General features: G+C 37.3%; 1 protein-coding gene across 1 annotated transcript in view; it reads left to right on the forward strand.

The window, feature by feature from the left end:
• Positions 1-9,050, forward strand: part of UBE2G1 (ubiquitin-conjugating enzyme E2G 1) — a 30,629-nt gene extending 21,579 nt beyond the window's left edge. Inside the window, exon 6 of the mRNA XM_008568998.1 lies at positions 7,959-9,050. The gene's annotated coding sequence lies outside the window, so the exon portion shown is untranslated. The remainder of the gene's footprint in view (positions 1-7,958) is intronic.
• The last annotated feature ends 237 nt before the right edge of the window (positions 9,051-9,287 follow it).

Genomic DNA, 9,287 nt, shown 5'->3' on the forward strand with positions numbered 1-9,287 from the left:
CAAAAATTGGAAATTTTTTTTTTTTTTTTTTTTTTTTTTTGTCTTTTTCCGTGTCCGGCAACGGATCGCAACCCTCAGTGTTGCCCCCGTACCGGACCGGGACCGGCAACGGGATCGCAACCCTCGGCGTTGCTCCCGTGCCTCGCTCAGCCAGTGAGCGGGAACCGGTCCGCATGTGGGATCCGAACCCTCGGACGGAGCGCTGCCGCGCTTCCCAAGCGGTGCACCATCCAGTGCGCCACCGGGCCGGCCCCAATAATTGGAAATCTTGACTAACATAGGTCATCACTGCTCACACATTAATAACAAAGCATGGTTCTTAAAAGTTACAAGTACTCCAGATATATTACACCATTGCAAAGGATGTGGGAGCTGGAGTTCTTGATAGAACAGTCTTAAGTGAAATTAATACAATAATTTTATTGAAAGTATTTGAGTACCAACTGTGGGCCAGTTCCCATATCAAGGGTCTGGAATGTTTGTCTTCTCCTCCTTTTGTCACTTGTTGAGATAAGGTCCATTTCAAATTTCATTTCTTTCATGAAGCAATTGCTCTTCACCCCCAAACAAAACCTTCCTTTCTGAAGCACTGGAGCACTTATAATCTACCTTTTAGTCGTTTATGAACTTGTCTGTCTTACTCCTCTCATTATATACGATATGATCCAGTTGGGAAATAAAAGCCTCAATGAGTACCTAACCCAGTCATCAGTTTGGGTTGAACTATAAAGTAAAATCACTTGAAAATTTTATTAAAAGCATTATCATACCAAACTAATATCTTCTAAGAATAAGTCTGTATTTTACTCATCCACCTGATGCACAGAGTATTGTGTGCTACAGGGAATCAAGTGTTTGAGTAAATGAGTCAGTCTTCCTTTTATTGAGGCGACAACCTAATTTTTAAATATCATTGTCATTACATAATTTTTTGTATTTAGGCTATATACCATGGAAACCACTTGCTTTGAATACAGCCTTGAAGGCTAGCTTTATTTATGGCTTGTCAGCATATACTTTCTGAATATTCTCAGTGTCTTCAGTCATGTGATAGGATGTGGACATGAAGTAAAAAAACTCACAATAAACACTTGCCAAGTCTGTTTGGGCTGAACTAAAATTTAGTTTTAAGTTTAAAATTTAGTTTAAAACAGTTTAAAATTGTTTTTAAAATATATACATCAAAATCTATGACCTGCCTAATGTTTTCTGAAAATGGAAGTATTATTGTTGGTGTAACTTGACCCAGGCTTTATTTAACTTTTTGTGTTTATATGTTGTTTCATATATTATTAATAGCCTACTTCTAATTCAGGTGTGTGATAGGAAAAGGAGAGAGAGGAAAAAGAGAAACAAATCCTCTCTTTTCCACAGATTAGCAACACGGCTACCTTGTATACCACTAAACAAGAAGACTCTATCTCCTTTTGTTCTGCATCAAGGCTAGAGAAACTGTATTAGATCTTTACTGATATGCAATAAATTACCTAAAACTTATTGGCTTTAAACTACATTTATCATCTCATGGTTTCCATGAGCAAGGGACCTGGGTGCCATTTAGTTGAGTTTTCTTGGCCCTAGGTCCCTCACAAAGCTGCCGTCAACGTGTTGGCTGGCACTGCAGTCATCTTAAGGCTCAACTGGGGTTGGATCTGCCTCCAAGCTCACTTAAGTTAGGAGTGGGCAGGATTCAATTCCACGCTGACTGGTATCCTCCCTCAGTTATTTGTTATGTGGGCCTCTCCATAGGTCAGCTCACACCATGGCCGTTGGCTTCATCAGTGGGAACAAATGAGAGGATAAGAGAGGTTTGAGTTAGTTGTGGTGGCTATTATGGTCTTCTGCCCAGAGAGAAGTAGTCATACCCCAAGCTGCTGGGAATGTTGCCTATTGATAAAGCATAGCTGAGTTCCTCTTTAGGAATTGCCCTCAGCTAAAAGCAATGACTTCCCCCGACTGTTCCCTCTTCCTGGTGGTCACCTGCATTCAGTGATTGGTTGATGAGGGGTGGAGTTGGGTGGTACAAAGTCTTGGATGACTGGCCCTCTTTTCTCAGTTTGGGAGTTCTCTGAAAGGCCATTCCAATGTAGGATCAACTGAGGCCTCTGTTTCAGCTGCCTCCCGTTCATCTTCTGCCTAAGGCTGCTTTCCTCACTCTTGTTTTTAAGAGCACTTTCCAGTAAAACTCATATAAGCATATCTCTGTTTCCTAAGGAACCTGACCCAGGATACTAGGCATGTGTGACCCAGCACAGTAAGAAAGAAGACAGTTTGCCTTACCTAGTTGCAGATGTGGTGTGTGAACTCAGAGTCATCTCTCACAAATAAGAGTATATATGGCTGCATATATATGATTTCTGTTCTTCCAAAGCAGCCATATTCTCTTCATTTCTTATTTGGGACCACATTTGGAATAGTGATTATCTAAGGGGACTACATCCTTGATCAGTATTCAGATCATTTAAGGATTGGTCTCCACATTTCCTTAAAACAAAGGCTCTTGAAATGTTGAGCCTTTCTTATTACCTGTGTTCCAGTAATATGAAAAGGAAAAGTGAAAACTCTACCCAATATGAAAAACTATCAGAATAAAAAATAAAGGAGAATATCAAGGTAAAGGATTAATCAGACAACTCTAAAAGATCACAGCATAAAAGGAAAAACATTTGATAAATTTGACTACTTCAAACTGAAAGCCTAAGTATTATGACAAGACAAAATAAAGACAAATGCCAAAATGGGAAAAGATTGCTCTATATCTAATATTCATGATTTCTATCCAGAATATACAACCAGCCTCTACAAATCAGTAAGAAAATATCAGCATAAAAGAGATTGATAGGAATAGAAAATAAACAAAAGAAAGAAGGCTAATTGTTATGCATGTGAAAAGTAACTGCATTTGTAATCAGAAATATAAGCTACGGGGAGGTAATATCAAGTCCATTAGATTGTCAGAAATTAAAATGTCAAAGAAACCAAAGTGTTTGTAAGGATTTGGGAAAATAGTGCACTTCAAATACTGGCATAAACAAAATCGTTCTATCAACATTGGAGAACGATATGGCAATATCAAGTCAATTTGAAAACACATATCGTGTGATTTAGGTGTATAAGTTAGAAAAACTCTAGCATGTGTATAGAGAGACATATACAAGGATATTGCTTGTAGCATCTTGTAATTTTAAAAGGCCCATCAGTAGAATTTATAAATTGTGATTGATACAATGGAATATTATCCAGCAGCTGAAATGTGTAATATAGATGTAGAGTTGTATATAACCAATATATAACAACATAGTTAAATCTCAGAAACACAGTCTTGAGTAGGAAGAGCAATTCACAAAACAAACAAACAAAAAAACAGAGTAGGATGCCATTTATGTAAACTAAAAAATAAAACCCTCTGTATTATTCTTCATAGTTACCTGGTAGAATTAAAGTTTTAAAAAACAGGGATTCAAATAAATACATAATATTCATAGAATTTGTAATAGTGCTTACCTTTAGGGTGGAAGAAAGGTACTGGGAAACAAAAGGGGGTGGCTTTACCATTTTTGTTTTTATAGCTGTCAGTCCTCAGGCATGTTAACATTTGCCTCATCTTATCTTTCCACAGGAGGAAAAAAAAAAAACTACTAAGGACACTAGAAACTGCCCTTTTATTACATCTAAATGTTTAACTAAGTTTTGATTCTTAATCTCTGTAGCATTTGACACTACTGATTATCTCTCCTGGAAATATCTCTTACCCATAAATACCATATTTCTATCTGGTTCCTTCTAAATCTGATTGCTACCTTTAGTTTCTTTGCCTACCTCCTCGTTGTTGTTCTCTTTCTCTCCTCATTCCCCTCCCCATCCCCAATTGCAGGAACAAAGCAGGCATTACAAAAATTTGGAATACAGAACTTCTGTATATAAGGAAAAGTAAATCTCTTTCCCATCTTAGCCTCCCAGCTCTGCTGGCAGAAGTAACCACTGATAATAGTTTAATCTTTCAGAAATCGAACCCTCCCCCAACACACACAGGTACATGCATGAATGTGTAATATATGTCTATGTATATAATGTGAGCGTAAACATACCATCCATTTTGGACTTTATATTTAACATTGTCTGAGATTTTGCTAGCTCAGTAATTTATATCTGCTGCCTTTTTGACAATTGCATATTATTAAGGATTAAGATTTATTTTTTGAAATGAGAGGTAACACCAAGAACAGGTGATGACGAGCTCATTTTAATTCTTGTTAATGAGTATTTGTTAATCAGCTACCAATTGCAAAGGAGCTATTCCCTTGGGGAGGAAGAGGTATGTAGAATACCACAGATACGTTATCCTGGCCAATAAAGAGCTCTTTGTCTAGCCAGGTAGACTAGGCATAAACAGAAGTAAGTCTAAACATGTTAAGAGCTCCAGTGGGAATAGAAGCAGAGCTTGGCTTTGAGGAGTCAGCACACAAGTAAATTTTGAATGGCAGGGACAGAGGTTAGAAGTAGGGCTGCTAGTGACATTGGATGTCCCCAGAGTAGAAATGAACATCCATGTGGTGTGGAGAATGCTATTTACTAGGGCCAAGGACAACATCATGGACAATTTCCACATTTAGGGGACAGGAGGAAGAGACAGGTCTTTGAGTTCCTTGGAACACTTGATCTAAATAAGGATGTAATAGTAATAGGTGGTCTCTTCTCTGCTGCCCTTGGCACAACCCTAGACCCCCACCATATTCAAAGCACACATTAATATAATAAATGCTCTGAAAAGTCCAACTGTTAAATGACACTTTTCTTTTGGTCCTTTTTTTGAGACTGGCCGCACCGCGCTCAGCCAGTGAGCGCTGTGAGCGCGCCGGTCATCGCTATATAGGACCTGAACCCGCGGCGGGAGTGCTGCTGCGCTCCCAGCGCCGCACTCTCCCGAGCACGCCACGGGCTTGGCCCTAAATGACACTTTTTAAACTTGAACCCATTATGGACTGGCTTGCTCACAAGGAGGAGATCTAGGAAAGTGAGGTCTTACAGACCTCAGAAGGAAGAGGGTGTGGGTGCTTATGATAGAAAAAGAAGACTTTGGAGGGGAAAAAAATCAGTGAATTGGTGAAGGGGGGGATGGATGGAGAGTATACTGGGTGGCAGTGTAGGGTGAATTGGAGCTTTTGGAAGCATTTTATGAAGGGTAATGAGGAAAACTTCCTTGATATTAGCTGTTTTCCTCATGTATTGCTTTAACTTGAGATTATTGGAGCACTTACCTCTGAGTGAGGAATTTTATTATTTACTGTTGTCTTTAATATCAAAAGTAGTTTCTACTTGGGAGTACACTTGTCTCCTTTGTATTTTTTAGGTCTTTTAAAAAGTTAAGGTTGCATAACCACATAGAAAATTAATGACTTGATTCTAGTTTTAGAAATGAATAGAACAGGGCTGGCTGGTGAGTGTGGTTTTACAACATCAAGGACAAGTGTTTCGATCATCAAACTGGCCAGCTGCCAGAAAAAAAAGAGAGAAAGAAATGGAGCAAGACACTTAAGTGCTTTGGAGGTAAACCATTTCCAGATTTTTAGATTAAAAAGTAGTAATAATTAAGAAAAGGTTTGAGGCAAGCAACATCTGTAATTGATATAATTTCAATATTGAAACAGGTATTTTTTAAGTTAGAAATGGGATATGCTTTAAAATGTAAATGACTATCTCAGGTCAGCACCATTTATTTAGAGTGTCATGCAGGTAATTCAGTTTTCACATTTATCTTTCTAAAGAAAAGAATGACAGACTTACTTTTTCTGTACTGAAGCTTTTTTCTCCATTTAGAATAGATTGTATTCAAAGGAGGAGGAATAGATTTTATGTTTTCTACTGAAGAGGCAGATGCTATTTGAAGCTGGCTCTTCACTATTATAAAAGGCTCTGTTTCCCGGTTTTAGGTGTTTAGTGACTTTCAGCAGTCAGCCTTCTGGGGTATTTTTCTTTAAAACCTCACACAGAAACAGTTTGTAAATGATTCCTTTGGGGCTTTGAAATTGCTCATCATTTATATTGTAGGGGAATGATTACTGAATGTCCAAACTCTATACCCAGTTCTCCTTCAGCCCTGAGAGATTTATTGGCCGGGGATTAATTTCAGTGTTGTATGCTCTTTGGAAGAATATTCAAGTAATGTTACCTAAAAGTTAGAATACATATTCTATAACATTGTCTCTTGATTTTCAGTGTGTGTTTTTAGGTTTTCTAATAAAAAATAGGTATGCACAAAAACGTATCTGTATGTAAACAGTGGAACCTGGTTCTGGTGAAGGTAATATATTCATATTTGGTGTATTTCAGGCTTTGTTAGGGGCCATTTAGATTAATTGGTATAATTCTTTTGGAAAGAAAAAGTAGAGCAGTAGCTCTACCCATCAGAATCTATCCTAAGGAGGTAGTCTAAATTGTGGAAATAGTGACATGCAGTCACAGAGTGGTTTACAGCATTTTTTCTCTCTACAACACAGCTTTGGTATGGTTGATTTTGGGTGATTGTAAGATTGATAAATTCACTCTGGGCTGCTTTTTCCTTTTTTTTTTTTTTGGATGCAAGGCTTTTAGAAGACACACTGAACTTTGAATACGTCTGGTATCAGTTAAATTTTGCTGAAACTCTTAAGTACATTTAAATGACTTCTCTGTCAGGAGTTTAAAATTATATCCCTTGAATTCCCAATCGTGTTCTCTTTCAGTTCTTTTGCCCAAACTTATGCTTGGCAGCACATACAGGTCTCTGAGTTCCTTGGAACACTTGATCTAAAGATGTAATAGTAATACGTGGTCTCTTCTCTGCGGCCCTCGGCCCTCCCCTAGAACTCCCGTATTCAAAGCACACATTAAGGGGCCGGCCTGTGGCTCACTCGGTAGAGTGCGGTGCTGATAACACCAAGGCCACGGGTTCGGATCCCATATAGGGATGGCCGGTTCGCTCACTGGCTGAGCGTGGTGCTGACAACACCAAGTCGAGGGTTAAGATCCCCTTACCGGTCATCTTTAAAAAAAAAAAAAAAAAAAAAAAAGCACACATTAATATAATGGAGGCTCTGAAAAGTCCAGTTGTTAAATGACACTGTTTAAACTTGAACTCAGTGTTTTCCTAACTTTTTGTCCAGGAAACTCTGCCGTTTATTAGCTGTGTGACCGTGTCTCGCTTTTCTCTGTAAAATAGGGTGATAAACCTTCATATGATGATTGTGAGATGTGTTTCATGAGATGAATTTGTAAAGCAGTTATCACGCAGCTTGCCATATAATAAGCACTTGGTATGATGGTGGTGGTTTTTGTTTAGACATGTTCTTGAATTCCAATCTAATTGAGGATGTGAGACCAGCAGATACAAAACAATTAGAAGCTGTAAGTGGGATGGAGGATCATTTGTGGAGGGCTCGATGGAGAAAATGGGTTTGAACTGAACATAGAGAGTTAGATAGAAGTTAGCAAGTTGAGAAGTGTGACAATCTTTTAAGTTGGTTCTCTGAATAGCCTCAAATATTTGTAAACTTCCAAATTACTTGACTTTTAAATAATCTTTCAGTTTATGATTCTGAATATAAGTTGAAAGACATTTGAAGTATTGAAAATCTAAATGAACGCTGTACAATAGAACTTTCTGCAGTGATAGAGACATTACCTATGCTGTCTAGTATGGCAGTCATTAGCCGCATGTGCCTACTGAGCCTTTGAAATGTGGCTAGTGTGACCGAGGAACTAAATTTTAAGTTTTATTTAATGTTAATTAATTTAAAATTAAAATTAAATAGCCACATGTTGCTAGTGGATTCCATAATGGACAAGCACAAAAGTGAGCTTAAAATGAAATTAAGAATCTATTTTCAAAGACACAATATAAATAAAATTTTCTAATTAATTAATTCTTTTGTAATGTAAATTCATCATATAATGTTGGGGTTTTTTTGTTGTTGTTGTAGGTCTTCAATTGAGAAACATGGCACTGTTTTTCCTGCACTCTACCCACCTATTGCTGGACTTCTGTTGTAACAAGTTGGCAAACACTGGCTGGAACTGGGCTGCAATAAAACATGCCAGTTATCAATGCTGAAAAGAGCCTAACAAGTGCCAACTTACAGATGATTACGCATTTTGAATTCTAATGAACTGTTTTAACCTTCAGGAAGAATTGTAAAGACCTGTACATAGCACAACATGATCCGGATAATATATATACTATACTGTTCATGTACATCCACAAATACACCTTGTACCAAATAATGCTTTCTTGTAGTAGAATAAGAATCGTGTAAATCCTAAAAGATCTTAGCAGGTTTTCTTTCCGTATTCATTGTTTCTTACCAGTTTTAAAAGACTTCCTTAAAGCATGTCAGATGAAAAGCAATTAGGATTAAAAGTTCTCATTTAATTTCCTTTAAACCATTGAGGCTTCATTAAACTCTTTTTCACTTACTAAACTTTGGCATCTTCTTTGTTTTCACACACTCCCCTTTGCTTTTATCTCTTCTTTCTGCCAGAAAGTTAGTTTAAATACTGAAATACTTAATAAGCAATTACTTGATTTTAAATGATGACTTCAGAGGAGTGGTCATCACTAGGTGCTTTGTCCTTTTTTGTATTCTGATTGCACCCATATCTTGGATTGGATGTAGCAATAATATTTTTTGGCTATTGAGAGCTCTTGAACCCAGTCATAACCCCTGAAAACTGAAAAGAGTTGGTTCTGAATTGAACTTATTGAAATTTTACCCTAAACAATACAAAATTCTGATTTGGTTTTATTTTTGCCCTTTAGCTGCCTAATGTTAAGGTTGGATAAATAAAGCATGCACAGCTACAGACTTTCTACTTAACCTCTGGGTTTGCTATTAAAAATGCTGTTTTCCCTATCCTTCTCCTGAGTCCTTCATATTTCTTTGCCTCTACTATACTGCAGATTTTTCTCACCTATTGTACAAAGAAATTGCGATGTATATTTTCATGTAATTTGATTTTGGAATCCTGTCACCTTATGTAGTGAGTTCTTCCAAAATATAATTTTTTTCCAATAATTGTCAAGTTGTTGGCTTTTATTGTATTGAATGAAGGTTTTAATACTGAATGCTAGAGAAGTGAAGTTTAGAAAAATCTCAGGTTGATTCCTTATGCAAACAAATAATACTTGAAAATCACATGGCCGTGACAGTATATGTATTGGGTTCTATCTAGATTTTATGTGACTCTAAAAGCATTACATAGTAATGCTTTGCTATTTGATACATAGATTCTGTTACTGACATAGCACGTTT

The sequence above is a fragment of the Galeopterus variegatus genome, unplaced genomic scaffold (assembly GCF_000696425.1).
Source record: "Galeopterus variegatus unplaced genomic scaffold, G_variegatus-3.0.2 Scaffold25, whole genome shotgun sequence".
NCBI lineage: Eukaryota > Metazoa > Chordata > Mammalia > Dermoptera > Cynocephalidae > Galeopterus > Galeopterus variegatus.